Here is a 20,846-nt window from a genome sequence, read left to right as displayed (position 1 = left end):
TTCATCAGTTTCAGCAGTGCGGAATGAAGAAAAGGAGCTGTCTTCAAGGTCTGGCACTGGAATAGGTCTGAACTTCTTCTTGGGAGGCCACGGATAAGCAAGAAGAATATGAATGTCTTCAAGTCTAGCAACGGGGTCATAGGTCTCACCGTAGTCCATACCTTCGACTTGCATGTAACCTTGAGCTAAGAGACGTGCCTTGTTGCGTACAACTTGACCATCTTCATATTTCTTGTTTCTAAACACCCATTTTGTTCCAATGATGTTGTGCTCGTCCTTGGGCTTTTCCACAAGTGTCCAAACTTTGTTCCTCTTACAGTTGTGTAGCTCTTCATGCATGGCATTCACCCAATCCGTGTATTGAAGTGATTCTTCTACCTTCATAGGCTCAATGCTAAAGATGAATGAGTAATGCTAACAAAAGTTAGCTAAAAGAGTTGTAGAGCGAGTGATTCTCCCGGTTTTTATGTCACCGAAGATTTGATTCAACGGATGATCCTTGTCCACTCTTTCTCGTACTCGTGACAACTTTTTTCATGTTGGATGGTGGAGCTTCCGCATCATCATCTTCTTCTTCGTTATCGTTGAAGGTGTCATCTCCATGAGGCAGTGGTGAAGAAGGTTGAGGTGAATCATCATGATGTACTTCTTCCTCCTCTTCATCATGTCGTGTACCACTTGTGGATGCCTCCATTTAGTTTTGTGGTTCGCCTTGACTCTAAGTAGGGGCTTCCACTTGTTTTAATGAAGTACTTTACTTCACCTCCATGGAATGAATCTTGCCGATGGGAAAGTCTTGGATAGCTTCCGAAGGTTCCTTACCTCCTACGTCATTTGGCAATTCTTCGACTTGCAAACCATTAGATTCATCAAACTTCACATCTACCGTCTCTTCAACTTTTTGAATGAACGTGTTGTAGACACGGTAAGTGTGAGAGTTTGATTTGTATCCAAGTAGGAAACCTTCATGAGATTTAGGAGCAAATTTAGAACGACAATGCCTATCAAGAATGTAGCACTTTGAGCCGAATACTCGAAAGTATCCAACTTGGGGGTTATTACCGGTGAGTAGCTCATACGCCATTTTACCAAGAAGCTTGTGTAAATAGAGTCAGTTTGTGGCATGACAAGCTGTTTCCACGGCTTCTACCCAAAAGTGTCTTGGCGTCTTGTATTCATCAAGCATCGTTGTAGCCATCTCTATGAGAGTTCAGTTCTTCCTCTCAACAACTCCATTTTTTGAGGTGTGTCCGTCATCGAGAACACATGTGAGATGCCCTCTTCGTCAAGAAAAGTATCCACATTTGTGTTCTTGAACTCCGATCCGTTGTTGCTCCGAACTTTCTTAATCTTCACTTCAAGCTGATTTTGGGCTTTTCGAGCGAAGTTCTTGAAGATCTTTTGTACCTGTGACTTGTCATCAAGAAAGAATACCCACGTAAATATGGAAAGATCATCAACAGTAACTAGACAAAAAGAATTCCTACCGAGGTTCTTGTAAGCATTGGGACCAGAGAGATCCATGTGAAGCAGCTCGAGTGGCCTTCTAGTAGTCATGATGTTCTTCACGGGATGATTTCCACCGACTTGTTTTACTTCTTGACAAGCACTACAAAGTCTATCTTTGTCAAACATAACATCTTTAACACCAAGAATATGATCACCTTTGATAAGCATGTCAATATTACGCATACTAACATGACGTAGCCTTCTATGTCATAACCAACCTTTAGAAGATTTTGCAATAAGACATGTACGAGGTTGGAATTTTTTAGTGAAATCGACAATGTGTAGACCACCTCTAGGAATACGAGTAAAGACCTTGCAATGATTGTCACTACATAACACTTGCCAGTCAACTTCTGTAAATAGCACACTGAAACCAAAGTCTACTAGTCTAGATGCGGAAAGAAGATTGTAGCCAAGGGATTCAACAAGCATGAAAATTTGAATGGAACTACCATGACATATGGTCACCTTACCGCGACCAAGTACGTTACATTTGGAGCTGTCTCCAAAGGTCACATACCTTCGTGGTCCATGGTTTGGTGTGATCTCATGAAACATGCCTCTATTTTCGGTCATGTGATCGGTGCATCCACTGTCAAGTATCCACTCCTTTCCTCCGTCCATGTATTCTCTAAGGTTTGCCATAAGACTTGGGATCCTCATGGTCTTATCGTACTCGATGTCAAGCTCTTCGTAATCATCATAATAGCCATGCTCCGCACTGTTATCGTGAGATGAAATATCCTCGTCACAAGAATCAAGAGATTGTTCAGAATTTCGACTATGACAATGTTCATATTTATGCATGTGAATGGCTTCAACAATGATGTTATTAATGGTAATGACATCTCCTTTAGCACGCATGAGGTCACGAACCTCAGATAGACATTTATCAAAGTTAGGATCATTTAGCTTCATCTTGTGAAAGGCAATGCATTTATGGAAAATGATATCTAGATTTTTCAAGGAGTAGTCGGGATATCTTTTCTCCAAATATTTCCACAAAGTATAAGCACACTCAAAGTTCTTCATTCAATTAAGCACATTTATTGGCAATGCTCTAATGATGAGACTAAGAGTTTTAAGATTGCCAAGCATATTAACTTCATCATCACGAGAAGGATGTAAGGGATCAATGGGAGGCACATAGGGACATTTAACATACTTGCTCAAATGGAATTCATCAAAGATATCAAACATTTCATCTTTCCATTGTCTATAATACTCCCCATTGAGAATAGGCACTCTACAACTAAGATTCCCCAAATTGGACACATCCGTCTTCCTCGAATGGTGATTAAACCAAGGCTATGGAGACCCAAGCTCTCATACCAATTGTGGGATCACTAGAAGGGATGTCAAGAGGGGGGGGGGTGAATAGACTACTTGCATAAATTAAAAGCTAGACTTTCCCAATTTTAATTGTTGGTAGATTTTAGCAATTCTAGCAAGTCCAGTGCACACTACACATGGTAATAAACATATATGGCAGCGGAAAGTAAAGACACTGCACATGTAAGTAAGGAGTAGAGCTTAGGAAGATCAAACGCAAAAATGGACACGTTGATTTTTGGCATGGTTCCCATTGGTGGTGCTATCGTACATCCACGTTAGTGGAGACTTCAACCTATGAAGCGTAACGACTGTGAGAGTCCATGAAGGGCTCCACCCATAAGGGGTCCATGAAGAAGTGGCCTTTTCTATTCCACTATGGCTTACGTCCACACATGACTAGCCTCACTCAGGGTAGATCTTCACGATGTAGGCGATCTCCTTGCCTGTACAAACTTCTTGGTTCAACTCCACAACACGAAGTAGGAGGCTCCCAAGCGACAGCTAACCAATCTAGGAGGAACCACCCTCCAAAAGGTAATAGATGCGGTAGAACGATGAAATCCTTGCTCTTGTGCGTCAGAAGACAGTCTCCTCAACACTAAATCCCTCTCACACATATTTGGCATGGATATAAGAGATTGATTGGGTGGAAAGCAACTTAGGGAGGTTATAGATCAAGTTTCTAATGGATGGATTGGAATATCTTGATCTCAACACATGAGTATGTGGCTCTCTCTCAGAAAAATGGATATGGAAGTGTTTGTTTGTTAACTCTACGAATGAGAGGTGGTGGATGGGTATATATAGGCATCTCCAAAAATCCAACCGTTACAACATTATTGCCCAACTCGGTGAAACCGAAGTGAATCTCGCTGGCATCGATTTGCACAAAATGTGGCAACTTTCGAATTCTCGGTGAGACCGATATAGGAATCTTAGTGGTACCAACATGGTGTCCTAGGTAGTTTCGAAATCTTGGTGAGAACGACTTCAAAAATCGAAAGTTCTAATTCTAGAAATCAAGGACCAAAATTTTGGTCATTGATTTTATGTGGCACTAAAGCGGAAGTTGGTGGTACCGAGATTCTAGGGTTTTGCATAGGTTTTATCTCTCAAAAAATTGGTAGGGCCGAGTGGAAATTATTGGTGGCACCGATTTTGATGTTTAGGCTTTGGACATAGAATATTTTGGGAGAATGGCTGAGTATTTTTGGTGGCTATCTCTAAGAACTTGAGAAACCAATTCATAATATATACCTCACCCCCGTCGAATAGTATTGGCTTCCCTATGGACTCAAATGTGATTTCTCACAAATATAAAATGCAGTGTCTTGTAGCTTGAAGCTTGGACAATCCTATTCCTTTCCTTCCTTGGGGCTTATCCACACAATCCTTAGCCAATGCTCTCCATGGACTATACGTGAAATATACTAGGTAAAAGTGTTAGTCCAAAAGACAATGTATGTTGTCAAGAATTATCAAAACGACCAAGGGAGCATATGTGCTTTCAGCTATGTTGCTTCCCTTGAGGAGGCCCCGTAGAAGCAGCCACCGCCTCAACCTTGCAGAAATGCATGTTCATGAACGCGTACGCCCGTCATGCTCCCTCGAAGCACGTGGATCACTTCCAGCGATCCACCTGCACGCAGCAACCCGCAGGCAGGGCAGGAGGCTAAAAAGGTTGGTGAGCTGAGCTTTTGTTGGCCATAGCTTGATGCACAAGTCGTGGAGCACTTTCTGAAGTGCGGTACAGCGTCGGCAAACTCTTCGGAAGATCCACGAAGACCTATGTGAAACGACACTGCTGGGTGAGCTCGATGCACCCTTGGCTGCCTAACATACACTACAGGAAATACAACTTACTAGCATCTATTTGCTCCACTTCGTGGAGCATTTGGCGGTCACACCGAGCCATGACCTGGAGCTCGGAGTGCACGAGTTGGAGCTTTGGGAGACCTTCCTTCACTTGGTTCTTCTTGGTTTGACGGGTATCGCGTGCATCAAACACGCCCTTGAGGATCTTCTCGACCTTTAGAACATGCGCCTCATCCTTCTCCCTAGCCATCGGCTCGGCAGCTCGGGCCTTCTTCCCCTGCACGGCCTTAGCCTTTTGCTGCTCCGCCTCCTACCAAGCCTTCTTAAGCTCAGCCTTGAGACCCTCAGGCTCGGCCAGGGCCAGATGACCCACAAGTATAGGGGATCAATCGTAGTCCTTTCGATAAGTAAGAGTGTCGAACCCAACGAGGAGCAGAAGGATCTGACAAGTGGTTTTCAGCAAGGTAAAATCTGCAGGCACTGAAATTGTCGGTAACAGGTGATTGTGTGGTGAGATGATTCGTAGCAAGCAACAAGTAACAAAAGTAGCAACGGTGCAACAAAGTGGCACAATCCCTTTTGTAGCAAGGGACAAGCCTGGACAAAGTCTTATAGCAGGAAAAACGCTCCCGAGGACACACGGGAATTTCTGTCATGCTAGTTTTCATCATGTTCATATGATTCGCGTTCGTTACTTTGATAGTTTGTTATGTGGGTGGACCGGTGCTTGGGTACTGCCCTTAGTTGGACAAGCATCCCACTTATGATTAACCCCTCTCGCAAGCATCCGCAACAAGGAAAGAGGAATTAAGACAAAGTCTAACCATAGCATTAAACTAGTGGATCCAAATCAGCCCCTTACGAAGTAACACATAAACTAGGGTTTAAGCTTCTGTCACTCTAGCAACCCATCATCTACTTACTACTTCCCAATGCCTTCCTCTAGGCCCAAATAATGGTGAAGTGTTATGTAGTCAACATTCACATAACACCACTAGAGGAAAAACAACATACAACATATCAAATTATCGAAAGAATACCAAATTCACATGACTACTATTACCATGACTTATCCCATGTCCTCAGGAACGAAAGTAATTACTCACAAAGCATAATCATATTCATGACCAGAGAGGTAATGAGTAGCATCAAGGATCTGAACATAAACTCTTCCACCAAGTAATCCAACTAGCATCAAATACAAAGAGTAATCAACACTACTAGCAACCTTACAAGTACCAATCGGAGTCGCGATACGGAGATTGGTTACAAGTGATGAAATAGGGTTTGGAGATGAGATGGTGCTGATGAAGATGTTGATGGTGACTTGTCCCCTCCGATGAGAGGAGTGGTGGTGATGACGATGGCGATGATTTCGCCCTCCGGGAGGGAAGTTTCCCCGGCAGGATCGTCCTGCTGGAGCTCTAGATTGGTTTTGCTCAAGTTCCGCCTCGTGGCGGTGGCGAAACCACGAAAAAGCTCCTCCTTGATTTTTTCGTGGACGAAACCCTTCATATAGATAAAGAGGGGGGGGGCAAGTGGGCCAGCAGGGTGCTCACAAGCCCCCATGGCGTGGCCTGGGGGGGTGGCCGCGCCGTGCAGGCTTGTGGCCACCCCTGGTGCCCTTTGGCGCTTCTTCGACCCAGTATTTTTTATAAATCCGGAAGAAAATCCTCGTTGATTTTTACGGCGTTTGGAGTTGCGCAGAATAGGTATCTCAAACTTGCTCGACTTTCAGGCGAGAATTCCAGCTGACGTCATTCTCCCTCTTCATGTAAACCTTGCAAAATAAGAGAGAAAAGGCATAAGAATTGTACCGTGAAGTGAAATAACAGCCGAGGAAGCGATAAATATCAACATGAAAACATGATGCAAAATGGACGTATCAACTCCCCCAACCTTAGACCTCGCTAGTCCTCAAGCGAAAGCCTAGCTCAATAAATATGTCCACATGTGTAGGGAGAGAGGTGTCGACAAAACAAGATACGAACATGCATGCATCATGATCATGATCAGAACAACAATACCAATATATAATCTCTCATGCTAAAGTGATAATTCCTTCACAAAGTAAAGCATGGATCAAGAACCTTACCGAGAAGTAACAACCGATAGCCTTTAGTCACTGAAGCAATTGCAATTTATCACAACATCAGAAAGAGTCAAATAAGAGCTTGTAAAGCAAATCCACATACTCAATCATTCTTTCGTTCTCTACAATTGCTACAACTCACGTGGTACTCATGAGATCAAAGTTTCAGCTGGACACAAAGAAAGATAGGGGCTTATAGTTTTGCCTCCCAACTGCTTACCTCAAAGGTAATGTCAACAATAATAATTCATGAATACTTACCTCCAAGTTGACATATGAATATAGATCTTTCCCAAGCATATGACGTTAGCCAAGATAAAGGTGAGATAAGGAATTGGTGAAGATCACCTTGACTCTTTCAAGGGAAAAAAGTAAAGGTACAAGATAGGCCCTCCGCAGAGGGAAGCAGAGGTTGTCATGCGCTTTTGAGGTTTGGATGCGTGTCCTCTTAGTGCGGAGGAACGTCACTTTGTATTGCCTACTGTGATAAAGAACTTTATTATGTAGTCTGTTGCTTTTATGTCTTCCTCAGCACAGGTTCGTACAAAGCTTATTTTCCACACACTAATAGATCATACATATTAGAGAGCAATTTTTATTTCCTGCACCGATGACAACTTACTCGAGGGATCTTATTAAATCCATAGGTAGGTATGGTGGACACTCATGGTAAAACTGGGTTGATGGTTTATGGATGCACAAGTAGTATCTCTACTTAGTGCGGGAGGTTTGGCTAAAGTGAGGTGGACGCAATCATTACAAGCTAAGGGATCTCTACTCATATAACATTGTTCGGAGCCAAGAAAACAGAATTCATTATGTTGTCTTCCTTGTCCAACATCTACTTCTAGGCATGCAATAGTTTAGTGAGTGTTCACAATCATAGATGGTGTCAGAGATGATGTATTTATGTGTGAACCTCTCCTTCCTTGTCACTTCCTATTAATTGCAACAATGACCAAGGTCTACGTTTGCCTACCCTCAACAAGTTTCAATCCTCATTCTTTTTATATGTGAAGCCATCACTTCCCATAAGATCATTACATGATCTTTCATGCTTTTGTTCTATTCTCACTCTTATGATCATGGCAAGAGGCAAAGCCCTTCAACTAAGACACTCTTTATTATATGTCTCACGAGCTCGAATACATCGGGGGTGACACAAAGCCAAACTCAAGACTGAAACACTAAGACTTTTAATCTACTAAGAGAAAGAGAAAACTGAAAAGGAAAACTAAAACAAAGGTAAAGGTGTTGGAAATATGCCCTAGAGGCAATAATAAATTAGTTATTATTATATTTCTTAGTTCATGATAATCGTTTATTATCCATGCTATAATTGTATTGATTGGAAACACAATACTTGTGTGGATACATAGACAAAACACTGTCCCTAGTAAGCCTCTAGTTGACTAGCTCGTTGATCAAAGATGGTCAAGGTTTCCTGGCCATAGGCAAGTGTTGTCACTTGATAACGGGATCACATCATTAGGAGAATCATGTGATGGACTAGACCCAAACTAATAGACGTAGCATGTTGATCGTGTCATTTTGTTGCTACTGTTTTCTGCGTGTCAAGTATTTGTTCCTATGACCATGAGATCATATAACTCACGGACACCGGAGGAATGCTTTATGTGTATCAAACGTCGCAACGTAACTGGGTGACTATAAAGATGCTCTACAGGTATCTCCGAAGGTGTTCGTTGAGTTAGTATGGATCGAGACTGGGATTTGTCACTCCGTGTGACGGAGAGGTATCTCGGGGCCCACTCGGTAATACAACATCACACACAAGCCTTGCAAGCAATGTGACTTAGTTTAAGTTACGGGATCTTGTATTACGGAACGAGTAAAGAGACTTGCCGGTAAACGAGATTGAAATAGGTATGCGGATACTAACGATCGAATCTCGGGCAAGTAACATACCGAAGGACAAAGGGAATGACATACGGGATTATATGAATCCTTGGCACTGAGGTTCAAACGATAAGATCTTCGTAGAATATGTAGGATCCAATATGGGCATCCAGGTCCCGCTATTGGATATTGACCGAGGAGTCTCTCGGGTCATGTCTACATAGTTCTCGAACCCGCAGGGTCTGCACACTTAAGGTTCGACGTTGTTTTATGCGTATTTGAGTTATATGGTTGGTTACCGAATGTTGTTCGGAGTCCCGGATGAGATCACGGACATCACGAGGGTTTCCGGAATGGTCCGGAAACGAAGGTTGATATATAGGATGACCTCATTTGGTTACCGGAAGGTTTTCGTGCATTACCGGAAAAGTTTCGGGCTCATCGGTAGTGTACCGGGAGTGCCGGGAGGGGTGCCGGGGACCATCGGGAGGGGTGTCACGCCCCAAGGGGTCTCATGGGCTATGGGAAGAGATAAACCAGCCCCTAGTGGGCTGGAATAAGTTCCCACTAAGGCCCATAAGGTTTGAGAAGGAAAAAACACAAGGTGGAAAGAGTTTCCAAGTGGGAAGGTGGAATCCTACTCCAAGTAGGATTGGAGTAGGACTCCTCCACCTCCAATTTTGGCCAAACCTTTAGGTTTTGAGGCTGCCTCCTCCCCTCCCTCCCACCTATATATACGGAGGTTTTAGGGCTGATTTGAGACGACTTTTCTCACGGCTGCCCGACCACATACCTCCATAGTTTTTCCTCTAGATCGCGTTTCTGCGGAGCTCGGGTGGAGCCCTGCTGAGACAAGATCATCACCAACCTCCGGAGCGCCGTCATGCTGCCGGAGAACTATTCTACCTCTCCGTCTCTCTTGCTGGACCAAGAAGGCCGAGATCATCGTCGAGTTGTACGTGTGCTGAACGCGGAGGTGCCGTCCGTTCGGTACTAGATCGTGGGACTGATCGCGGGATTGTTCGCGGGGCGGATCGAGGGACGTGAGGACGTTCCACTACATCAACCGCGATCTCTAACCGCTTCTGCTGTACGATCTACAAGGGTACGTAGATCACTCATCCCCTCTCGTAGATGGACATCACCATGATAGGTCTTCGTGCGCGTAGGAAAATTTTTGTTTCCCTTGCGACGTTCCCCAACAGTGGCATCATGAGCTAGGTTCATGCGTAGATGTCTTCTCGAGTAGAACACAAAAGTTTTTGTGGGCGGTGATGTGCGTTTTGCTGCCCTCCTTAGTCTTTTCTTGATTCCGCGGTATTGTTGGATCGAAGTGGCTTGGACCGACATTACTCGTACGCTTACGAGAGACTGGTTTCATCGTTACGAGTAACCCCCTTTGCTCAAAGATGACTGGCAAGTGACTGTTTCTCCAACTTTAGTTGAATCGGATTTGACCGAGGAGGTCCTTGGATGAGGTTAAATAGCAACTCATATATCTCCGTTGTGGTGTTTGCGTAAGTAAGATGCGATCCTACTAGATACCCTCGGTCACCACGTAAAACATGCAACAACAAAATTAGAGGACGTCTAACTTGTTTTTGCAGGGTATGATTGTGATGTGATATGGCCAACGATGTGATGTGATATATTGGATGTATGAGATGATCATGTTGTAATAGAAATATCGACTTGCACGTCGATGGTACGGCAACCGGCAGGAGCCATAGGGTTGTCTTTATACTAACGTTTGTGCTTGCAGATGCGTTTACTATTTTGCTAGGATGTAGCTTTAGTAGTAATAGCATAAGTAGCACGACAACCCCGATGGCAACACGTTGATGGATGATCATGGTGTGGCACCGGTGACAAGAAGATCGTGCCGGTGCTTTGGTGATGGAGATCAAGAAGCACGTGATGATGGCCATATCATGTCACTTATAAATTGCATGTGATGTTAATCCTTTTATGCACCTTATTTTGCTTAGAACGACGGTAGCATTATGAGGTGATCTCTCACTAAAATTTCAAGACGAAATTGTGTTCTCCCCGACTGTGCACCATTGGTACAGTTCGTCGTTTCGAGACACCACGTGATGATCGGGTGTGATAGACTCAACGTTCACATACAACGGGTGCAAAACAGTTGCGCACGCGGAACACTCGGGTTAAGCTTGACGAGCCTAGCATGTGCAGACATGGCCTTGGAACACATGAGACCTAAAGGTCGAGCATGAATCGTATAGTTGATATGATTAGCATAGAGATGCTTACCACTGAAACTATTCTCGACTCACGTGATGATCGGACTTGAGATAGTGGATTTGGATCATGTACCACTCAAATGACTAGAGAGATGTACTTTTTGAGTGGGAGTTCTTAAGTAATATGATTAATTGAACTAATTGTCATGAACATAGTCTAATGGTCTTTGCGAATTACGATGTAGCTTGTGCTATAGCTCTACTGTTTTATATGTTCCTAGAGAAAATTTAGTTGAAAGTTGATAGTAGCAAACTTTGCAGACTGAGTCTGTAAAACCGAGGATTGTCCTCGTTGCTGCACAGAAGGCTTATGTCCTTAATGCACCACTCGGTGTGCTGCACCTCGAGCGTCGTCTGTGGATGCTGTGAACATTCGACATACACATTTCTGATGACTACACGATAGTTCAGTACAAAAATACTTAATGGCTTAGAAGCAAGGCGCCGAAAACGTTGTAAAACGTCACGGAACATAAGTGATGTTCTAAAGAGATGAAATTGTGATTTCATGCTTGTGCCCTTGTTAAGAGGTACGAGACCTCCAACAAGATTCTTTGTCCACAAAGTAAAGGATAAAAGCTCAATCGTTGAGCGTGTGCTCAGATTGTCTGAGTACGACAATCACTTGAATCAAGTGGGAGTTAATCTTCCAGATGAGATAGTGATGGTTCTCCAAAGTCACTGCCACCAAGCTGTGAGAGCTTCGTGATGAACTATAACATATCAAGGATAGATACAATGATCCTTGAGTGATTCGCGATGTTTGACACTGCGAAAGTAGAAATCAAGAAGGAGCATCAATAGTTGATGGTTTGTAAAACCACTAAGTTTCAAGAAAGGCAAGGGCTAGAAGGGATACTTCGTGAAATGGCAAAACAGTTGCTGCACTAATGAAGAGACCCAAGATTAAACCCAAACCCGAGACTAAGTGCTTCTGTAATGAGGGGAACAATCACTGAGGCGGAGCAACTCAAGATACTTGGTAGATAAGAAGGCTGGCAAAAGTCGAAAGAAGTGTATTTGATATACATGATGTTGATGTGTACTTTACTAGTACTCCTAGTAGCACGAGGGTATTGGATACCAGTTCGGTTGCTAAGTGATTAGTGACGCGAAATGAAAGCTACGGCATAAACGGAGACTAGCTAAAGGCGAGGTGACGATACATGTTGGAAGTGTTTCCAAGATTGATATGATCAAACGTCGCACGCTCCCTCTACCATCGGGATTGGTGTTAAACCTAAATAATTGTTATTTGGTGCTTGCGTTAAGCATGAACATGATTGGATCGTGTTTATTGCAAGACGATTATTCATTTAAAGAGAATAATGGTTACTCTATTTTCTTGAATAATCACCTTCAATGGTTTATTGAATCTCGATCGTAGTGTTACACATGTTCATGATATTGGTGCCAAAAGATACGAGTTGATGATGATAGTACCACTTACTTGTGGCACTGCCGCTTGTGTCATGTTAGTATAAATTGCATGAAGAGGCTCCATGCTGATGGATCTTTGTACTCACCTGATTTCGAATCACTAGTGACATGCGAATCATACCACATGAGCAAGGCCTTGTTTTCATTGAGATGAAATAAGATAGTAACTTGTTGGAAGTGATACATTTTGATGTGTGCAGTCCAATGGGTGCTGAGGCACGTAGTGGATATCATTATGTTCTTACTTCACCGACGATTTGAGTAGATACAGGAGTATTTACTTAATGAATCACAAGTCTGAAATGTTGAAAAGTTCAATTCCGTTTCAGAGTGAAGTTCGTCGTAACAAGAGGATAAACTGTCTACGATATGATCATGGAAATGAATATCTGAGTTACGAGTTTTGGTACGCAGTTAAGACAATGTGGAAATTGTTTCGCAGTTCATGCCACCTGGAACATCATAGTGTGATGATGTGTCTGAACGTCATAGCCACGCACTATTTGGTATGGTGCATACTATGATGTCTCTTATCGAATTACCACTATCGTTTATGGGTTATGCATTAGAGACAACCGCACTCACTTTAAATAGGGCACCGCGTATTTCTGTTGAGATGACACAATATAGACTGAGGTTTAGAAAAATCTAAACTGTCGTTTCTTGAAAGTTTGGGGTTTCGACACTTATGTGAAAAAGTTTCAGTCTGATAAGCTCGAACCCAAAGCGGATAAATGCATCTTCATAGGATATCCAAAACAGTTGGGTACATCTCCTATCTCAGATCCGAAAGCAAAGTGTTTGTTTCTAGAAACGGATCCTTTCTCGAGGAAAGGTTTCTCTCGAAAGAATTGAGTGGGAGGGTAGTAGAACTTGATGAGGTTATTGAACCATCACTTCAACCAGTGTGTAGCAGGGCGCAGGAAGTTGTTCCTGTGGCGCCTACACCAATTGAAGTGGAAGCTGATGATGGTGATCATTGAGCTTCGAATCAAGTTACTACAAACCTCGTAGGTCGACAAGGTCGCGTACTGCTGCAGAGTAGTACGGTAACCCTGTCTTGGAGGTCATGTTGTTGAGCAACAGTGAACCTACGAGTTATGGAGAAAGCGATGGTGGGCCCAGATTCCGACAAATGGCTGGAAGCCATGAAATCCGAGAGAGGATCCATGGATAAAAACAAAGTGTAGACTTTGTAAGAATTACTTGATGGTCATAGGACTATTGAGTAAAGATGGATCTTTAAAAGAAGACAGACGATGATGGTGATAAGTCACTATTAAGAAAAGCTCGACTTGTCGCAAAGATGTTTCCGACAAGATCAAACAGTTGACTATGATGAGACTTTCTCACTCGTAGCAATGCTAAAAGTCTGTTAGAATTATGTTAGTAGTTGCTGCATTATTTGTGAAATATTGCACGTAGGATGTCAAAACATTGTTTTCTCGACGGTTTCCTTGAGCAAACATTGTATGTGATACAACCAGAAGGTTTTGTCGATCCTAAAGATACTAGCAAGTATGCAAGCTCCAGTGATCCTTCAATGGACTGGTGCAAGCATCTCGGAGTTGGAATATACACTTTGATGAGATGATCAAAGATTTTGGGTTTGTACAAGGTTTATGAGAAACTTGTATTTCCAAAGAAGTGAGTGGGAGCACTATAGAATTTCTGATAGGTATATGTGGTTGACATATTGTGGATCAGAAGTAATGTAGAATTTCTGTAAAGCATACAAGGTTGTTTGAAAGAAGTTTTCAAAGGAGTACCTGGATTACGCTACTTGAACGTTGAGCATCAAAGATCTATGGAGATAGATCGAAAGCGCTTAATAGAAGTTTCAACAAGATGCATGCCTTGACAAGGTTTTGAAAGAGTTCAAAATAGACCAGCAAAGAAGGAGTTCTTGGTTGCGTTGTGAGGTGTGAATTTGAGTAAGACTCAAAACCCGACCACGGCAGAATAAAGAGAATAGACGAAGGTCGTCTTCTATGCCTTAGCCGTATAATATAAAGTATGCCATGCTGTGTACCGCACCTGAAGTGTGCCTTGACTCAAAGTATGTTGAGAGGTACAGAGCGTGATCCATGATTGAATCACTAGCAGCGGTCGAAATTTATCCTTAGTAACTAATGGACTAAGGAATTTTTCTCGATTATGGAGGTGGTTAAAGAGTTTGTCGTAAAGGGTTACGTCAATGCAAGCTTTGACACTAATCCGGATAACTATGAGTAGTGAAACGGATTCGTATAGTAGAGTAGATATTTGGAGCATTTCCGAATAGCACGTAGTAGCAGCATCTATAAGATGACATAAAGATTTGTAAAGAACGCACGAATCTGAAAGTTTCAGAACCGTTGACTAAAACCTCTCTCACGAGCAAGACGTGATCAGACCCCATAACTATATGGGTGTTGGATTCGTTGGAATCACATGGTGATGTGAACTAGATTACTGACTCTAGTGCAAGTGGGAGACTGTTGGAAATATGCCCTAGAGGCAATAATAAATTAGTTATTATTATATTTCTTAGTTCATGATAATCGTTTATTATCCATGCTATAATTGTATTGATTGGAAACACAATACTTGTGTGGATACATAGACAAAACACTGTCCCTAGTAAGCCTCTAGTTGACTAGCTCGTTGATCAAAGATGGTCAAGGTTTCCTGGCCATAGGCAAGTGTTGTCACTTGATAACGGGATCACATCATTAGGAGAATCATGTGATGGACTAGACCCAAACTAATAGACGTAGCATGTTGATCGTGTCATTTTGTTGCTACTGTTTTCTGCGTGTCAAGTATTTGTTCCTATGACCATGAGATCATATAACTCACGGACACCGGAGGAATGCTTTATGTGTATCAAACGTCGCAACGTAACTGGGTGACTATAAAGATGCTCTACAGGTATCTCCGAAGGTGTTCGTTGAGTTAGTATGGATCGAGACTGGGATTTGTCACTCCGTGTGACGGAGAGGTATCTCGGGGCCCACTCGGTAATACAACATCACACACAAGCCTTGCAAGCAATGTGACTTAGTGTAAGTTACGGGATCTTGTATTACGGAACGAGTAAAGAGACTTGCCGGTAAACGAGATTGAAATAGGTATGCGGATACTAACGATCGAATCTCGGGCAAGTAACATACCGAAGGACAAAGGGAATGACATACGGGATTATATGAATCCTTGGCACTGAGGTTCAAACGATAAGATCTTCGTAGAATATGTAGGATCCAATATGGGCATCCAGGTCCCGCTATTGGATATTGACCGAGGAGTCTCTCGGGTCATGTCTACATAGTTCTCGAACCCGCAGGGTCTGCACACTTAAGGTTCGACGTTGTTTTATGCGTATTTGAGTTATATGGTTGGTTACCGAATGTTGTTCGGAGTCCCGGATGAGATCACGGACATCACGAGGGTTTCCGGAATGGTCCGGAAACGAAGATTGATATATAGGATGACCTCATTTGGTTACCGGAAGGTTTTCGTGCATTACCGGAAAAGTTTCGGGCTCATCGGTAGTGTACCGGGAGTGCCGGGAGGGGTGCCGGGGACCATCGGGAGGGGTGTCACGCCCCAAGGGGTCTCATGGGCTATGGGAAGAGATAAACCAGCCCCTAGTGGGCTGGAATAAGTTCCCACTAAGGCCCATAAGGTTTGAGAAGGAAAAAAACACAAGGTGGAAAGAGTTTCCAAGTGGGAAGGTGGAATCCTACTCCAAGTAGGATTGGAGTAGGACTCCTCCACCTCCAATTTCGGCCAAACCTTTAGGTTTTGAGGCTGCCTCCTCCCCTCCCTCCCACCTATATATACGGAGGTTTTAGGGCTGATTTGAGACGACTTTTCTCACGGCTGCCCGACCACATACCTCCATAGTTTTTCCTCTAGATCGCGTTTCTGCGGAGCTCGGGCGGAGCCCTGCTGAGACAAGATCATCACCAACCTCCGGAGCGCCGTCACGCTGCCGGAGAACTCTTCTACTTCTCCGTCTCTCTTGCTGGATCAAGAAGGCTGAGATCATCGTCGAGTTGTACGTGTGCTGAACGCGGAGGTGCCGTCCGTTCGGTACTAGATCGTGGGACTGATCGCGGGATTGTTCGCGGGGCGGATCGAGGGACGTGAGGACGTTCCACTACATCAACCGCGATCTCTAATCGCTTCTGCTGTACGATCTACAAGGGTACGTAGATCACTCATCCCCTCTCGTAGATGGACATCACCATGATAGGTCTTCGTGCGCGTAGGAAAATTTTTGTTTCCCTTGCGACGTTCCCCAACAAAAGGCAAAAGATGTGATGGTGATACGATACCGGGGCAACTCCCCAAAGCTTGGCACAAGCCAAGGGGATTGCCCGTACCCATGTTTAGTTGTCTTCTTTTGGTGGTGATGGTGGAGGAGTTGTTGAAGCGGTCTTGAGCTTGTTTAATTTCCACTTGAGCATGAAATTCTGCTCCCTCAGATCATCATTTTACTCTTCAAGCTTCAACACCCTTTGGCATAATTCCTGCTTACTCTCCTGCAAGAAACGAGAAGGGATAAACAAGGTCTTAGGCTTCTTCCTTGAGTGAGGGAGGCTCGACTTCTTGAACTCCACATGCGTGCGTCCAGGTTGAGGTAGAGGAGCCTCCTCTTCATCGGAACTCCTTTATTCCTTCCCCTTGGGATCATAATCTTCTTCCTCATCAGAGGTCCATCCATAAGGATCAAGGTCCCCATAGACCTTGGGGTTAGCAAGGTAATCAGCCACATAGCTCTCCCCCTCTGAATCGTCAGAAGACATCTTGACCTAGATCTATGACAGAAAACAGGCTCGAAACGAAAAAGAGAAGAAATCTGCGTGATGCAGGGGTCAGACCAAACGGGAGTATATATAATGATTTTTTCCAGACCAGAAGGAGTACCCCGCACGAAAACAGAGTCCGGGAGGCGCACGAGGTGGCCACAAGCCCTCACGGCGTGGCCAAGGGGTGGGCCCACGCCGTGCAGGCTTGTCGCCTCCTCGCACACTTTCTGGACTACTTCCAATTTTTGTATTTTTTCAAATATTCCAGAACGGAGAAAATTTTCTACTGGAAAAGTGTTGGACTCTGTTTTCTTACCAAATCACATACCTCTTCGTTTTCGGAGTCGAAAACAGGCTGATAAATATCCCTTAGGTATTCTTTCGGAGTTATGGTATTGATAATATTGCTTTCAACATTTATGGGAGTACCTGAGATATAATGCTTGATTCTCTGCCCATTTACAACTCGCGGACAATTACCTTCCGTGTTGTTGATCTTGTTAGCACCGGAACGATATACTTCCTCAACAACATAGGGACCTTCCCATTTAGAGAGAAGCTTGCCTGCAAAGAACCTTAAACGAGAGTTATATAGCAAGACATAATCACCTACATTGAACTCACGCTTTTGTATTCTCTTATCATGCCACCTCTTAACCTTCTCTTGGAACAACTTGGCATTCTCATATGCCTGAGTTCTCCACTCATCAAGTGAGCTAATGTCAAATAACCTCTTCTCACCGGCAAGTTTGAAATCAAAGTTGAGCTCTTTGATTGCCCAATAAGCTTTATGCTCTAGCTCAAGAGGTAAATGACATGCTTTACCGTACACCATTTTTTACGGAGACATGCCCATGGGATTCTTATAGGCAGTTCTATAAGCCGAGAGTGCATCATCGAGCTTCTTAGACCAAATCTTTCTAGACCTGTTGACAATCTTTTGCAGAATCAGTTGAAACTCTCTATTGCTTAGCTCTACTTGACCACTGGACTAAGGGTGGTAGGGAGACACAATTCTATGGTTGACATCGTACTTAGCAAGCATTTTACGGAAAGCACCATGAATGAAGTGTGAACCACCATCAGTCATCATATATCTAGGGACTCCAAATCTAGGGAAGATAACTTCTTTAAGCATCCTGATAGAAGTGTTGTGATTAGTACTACTAGTGGGGATAGCTTCTACCCACTTAGTGACGTAATCAACAACAACTAGGATATGAGTATACCCGTTGGCTTTTGGAAAAGGTCCCATATAATCAAAGCCCCAAACATCAAATGGTTCAATGACAAGTGAATAGTTCATAGGCATTTCCTGACGTGCGCTAATATTACCTATTCTTTGACATTCATCACAAGACAAGACAAACTTACGGGCATCCTTGAAGAGAGTGGGCCAATAGAAACCTGATTGCAATACCTAGTGTGTAGTTCTATCTCCCGCATGGTGTCCTCCGTAGGCCTCGGAGTGACACTTCTGTAGGATCTGTCCGTGTTCATGTTCAGGTACACAACGTCTAATAACACCATCTACTCCTTCCTTATAAAGGTGATGATCATCCCAAAAGTAGTGTCTCAAGTCAAAGAAGAATTTCTTCTTTTGCTGGTATGTGAAACTAGGTGGTATATATTTGGCAACAATATAGTTTGCATAATCAGCATACCACGGTGCACTACGTTAAGCATTCATGACATTCGGTTGCTCATCGAGAAATCTATCATCAATAGGTTGTGGGTCATCAAAAACGTTCTCCAACCTAGACAAGTTATCTGCTATTGGGTTATTAGCACCCTTTCTGTCAACAACGTGCAAATCAAATTCTTGTAGCAAGAGAACCCATCTAATAAGTCTAGGTTTAGCGTCCTTCTTCTCCATGAGGTACTTAATAGCAGCATGATCAGTGTGAATAGTGACTTTGGAATCAACTATGTAAGACCTGAACTTTTCACATGCAAACACGACTGCTAAAAATTCCTTTTCCTTAGTAGCATAGTTTCTCTGGGCACTGTCTAGAGTTTTACTAGCGTAGTGAATAACATTCAACTTCTTATCAACTATTTGCCCTAGAACAGCACCAACAGCATAATCACTAGCATCACACATGATTTCAAAAGGTAAGTTCCAATCAGGTGGTTGAACAATAGGTGCAGTTATCAAAGCCCTCTTAAGTAATTCGAAGGCTTCCTCACAATCATCGTGAAAGACAAAAGGAATGTCCTTTTGCAAGAGATTGGTAAGAGGCCTAGAAATCTTAGAGAAGTCTTTAATGAACCTTCTATAGAAACCATCATGACCAAGGAAACTTCTTATACCTTTGATATCTGTGGGATATGGCATTTTCTCAATTGCATCAACCTTAGCCTTATCAACTACAATACCTCTTTCAGAAATTTTATGTCCTAAGACGATGCCTTCATTAACCATAAAGTGGCACTTCGCCCAATTCAAGACAAGATTGGTGTCTTTACATCTCTATAAGACTCGATCAAGGTTGCTGAGGCAACCATCAAAAGAAGACCCGTAAACGGAAAAGTCATCCATGAAAACCTCGACAATCTTTTCACAAAAGTCAGAGAACATAGCCATCATACATCTTTGAAAGGTGGCAGTTGCATTACATAAGGCAAAAGGCATACGTCTATAAGCAAAGGTACCAAAAGGGCAGGTGAAAGTGGTTTTCTCCTGATCAGATTGTGCAACTGGTATTTGGGAGAAACCATAATAACCGTCTAGAAAGGAGAAGTGTGTGTGTTTAGACAACCTTTCTAGCATTTGGTCGATAAAAGGTAGAGGGTAATGATCTTTCCTAGTGGCTTTATTCAGTTTCCTGAAATCGATCACCATCCTATAGCCAGTAATAATGCTCTGGGGGATCAATTCATCCTTATCATTAGGGACAATGGTAATGCCTCCCTTCTTAGGGAAGAAGTACACCGGACTCACCCAATCGCTATGAGCAACACAATAGATAATACCCGCTTCGAGGAGCTTTAGTATTTCTTTTCTTACAACTTCTTTCATCTTAGGATTCAATCTCCTTTGATGATCAACAACTGGTTTAAATCAGGATCGGTTTTGATCTTGTGCTGGCATAGAGTGGGACTAATGCCCTTAAGATCATCAAGAGTATATCCAATAGCAGCACGGTGCTTCCTCAGAGTTTTTAGTAACTTCTTTTCTTCATGCTGTGAGAGGCTAGCACTCCTTCAAATCCAAAAGTGACAGTTTGCTTTTCACAGTTAATATGAGCATTGACAGTATTGAGAAAAGGTCTGCCAAATATGATGGGACAAAAGCTATCTTGTCCAGTAGCAAGAACGAGGAAATCAGCAGGATACTTCGTTTTACCACACAAGACTTCAACATCCCTAACAATTCCCACACGGCAGATAGTATCTCTATTGGCAAGCTGAATAGTGACATCAATAAGCTCTATCTCAACAGGTGCAATCTCGTCTTTGATTTCATCATATAAGGATTGAGGTATTGCACTAACACTAGCACCCACGTCACATAGACCATGATAACAATGATCTCCTATCTTAACAGAAACCACAGGCATGCCAACAACAGGCCTATGTTTGTCTCTAACGTGAGGTTTAGCAATTCTAGCAGCATCTTCATAGAAGTGAATATTATGTCCCTCAACATCGTCGGACAGAAGATCTTTGATAATAACAATGCTAGGTTCAACTCTAATTTTCTCAGGGGGTGTAGGTGTTCTAATATAGGCT

Source organism: Hordeum vulgare, chromosome 3H (genome assembly GCF_904849725.1).
Source record: "Hordeum vulgare subsp. vulgare chromosome 3H, MorexV3_pseudomolecules_assembly, whole genome shotgun sequence".
NCBI lineage: Eukaryota > Viridiplantae > Streptophyta > Magnoliopsida > Poales > Poaceae > Hordeum > Hordeum vulgare.
This window is presented reverse-complemented; position numbering follows the sequence as displayed.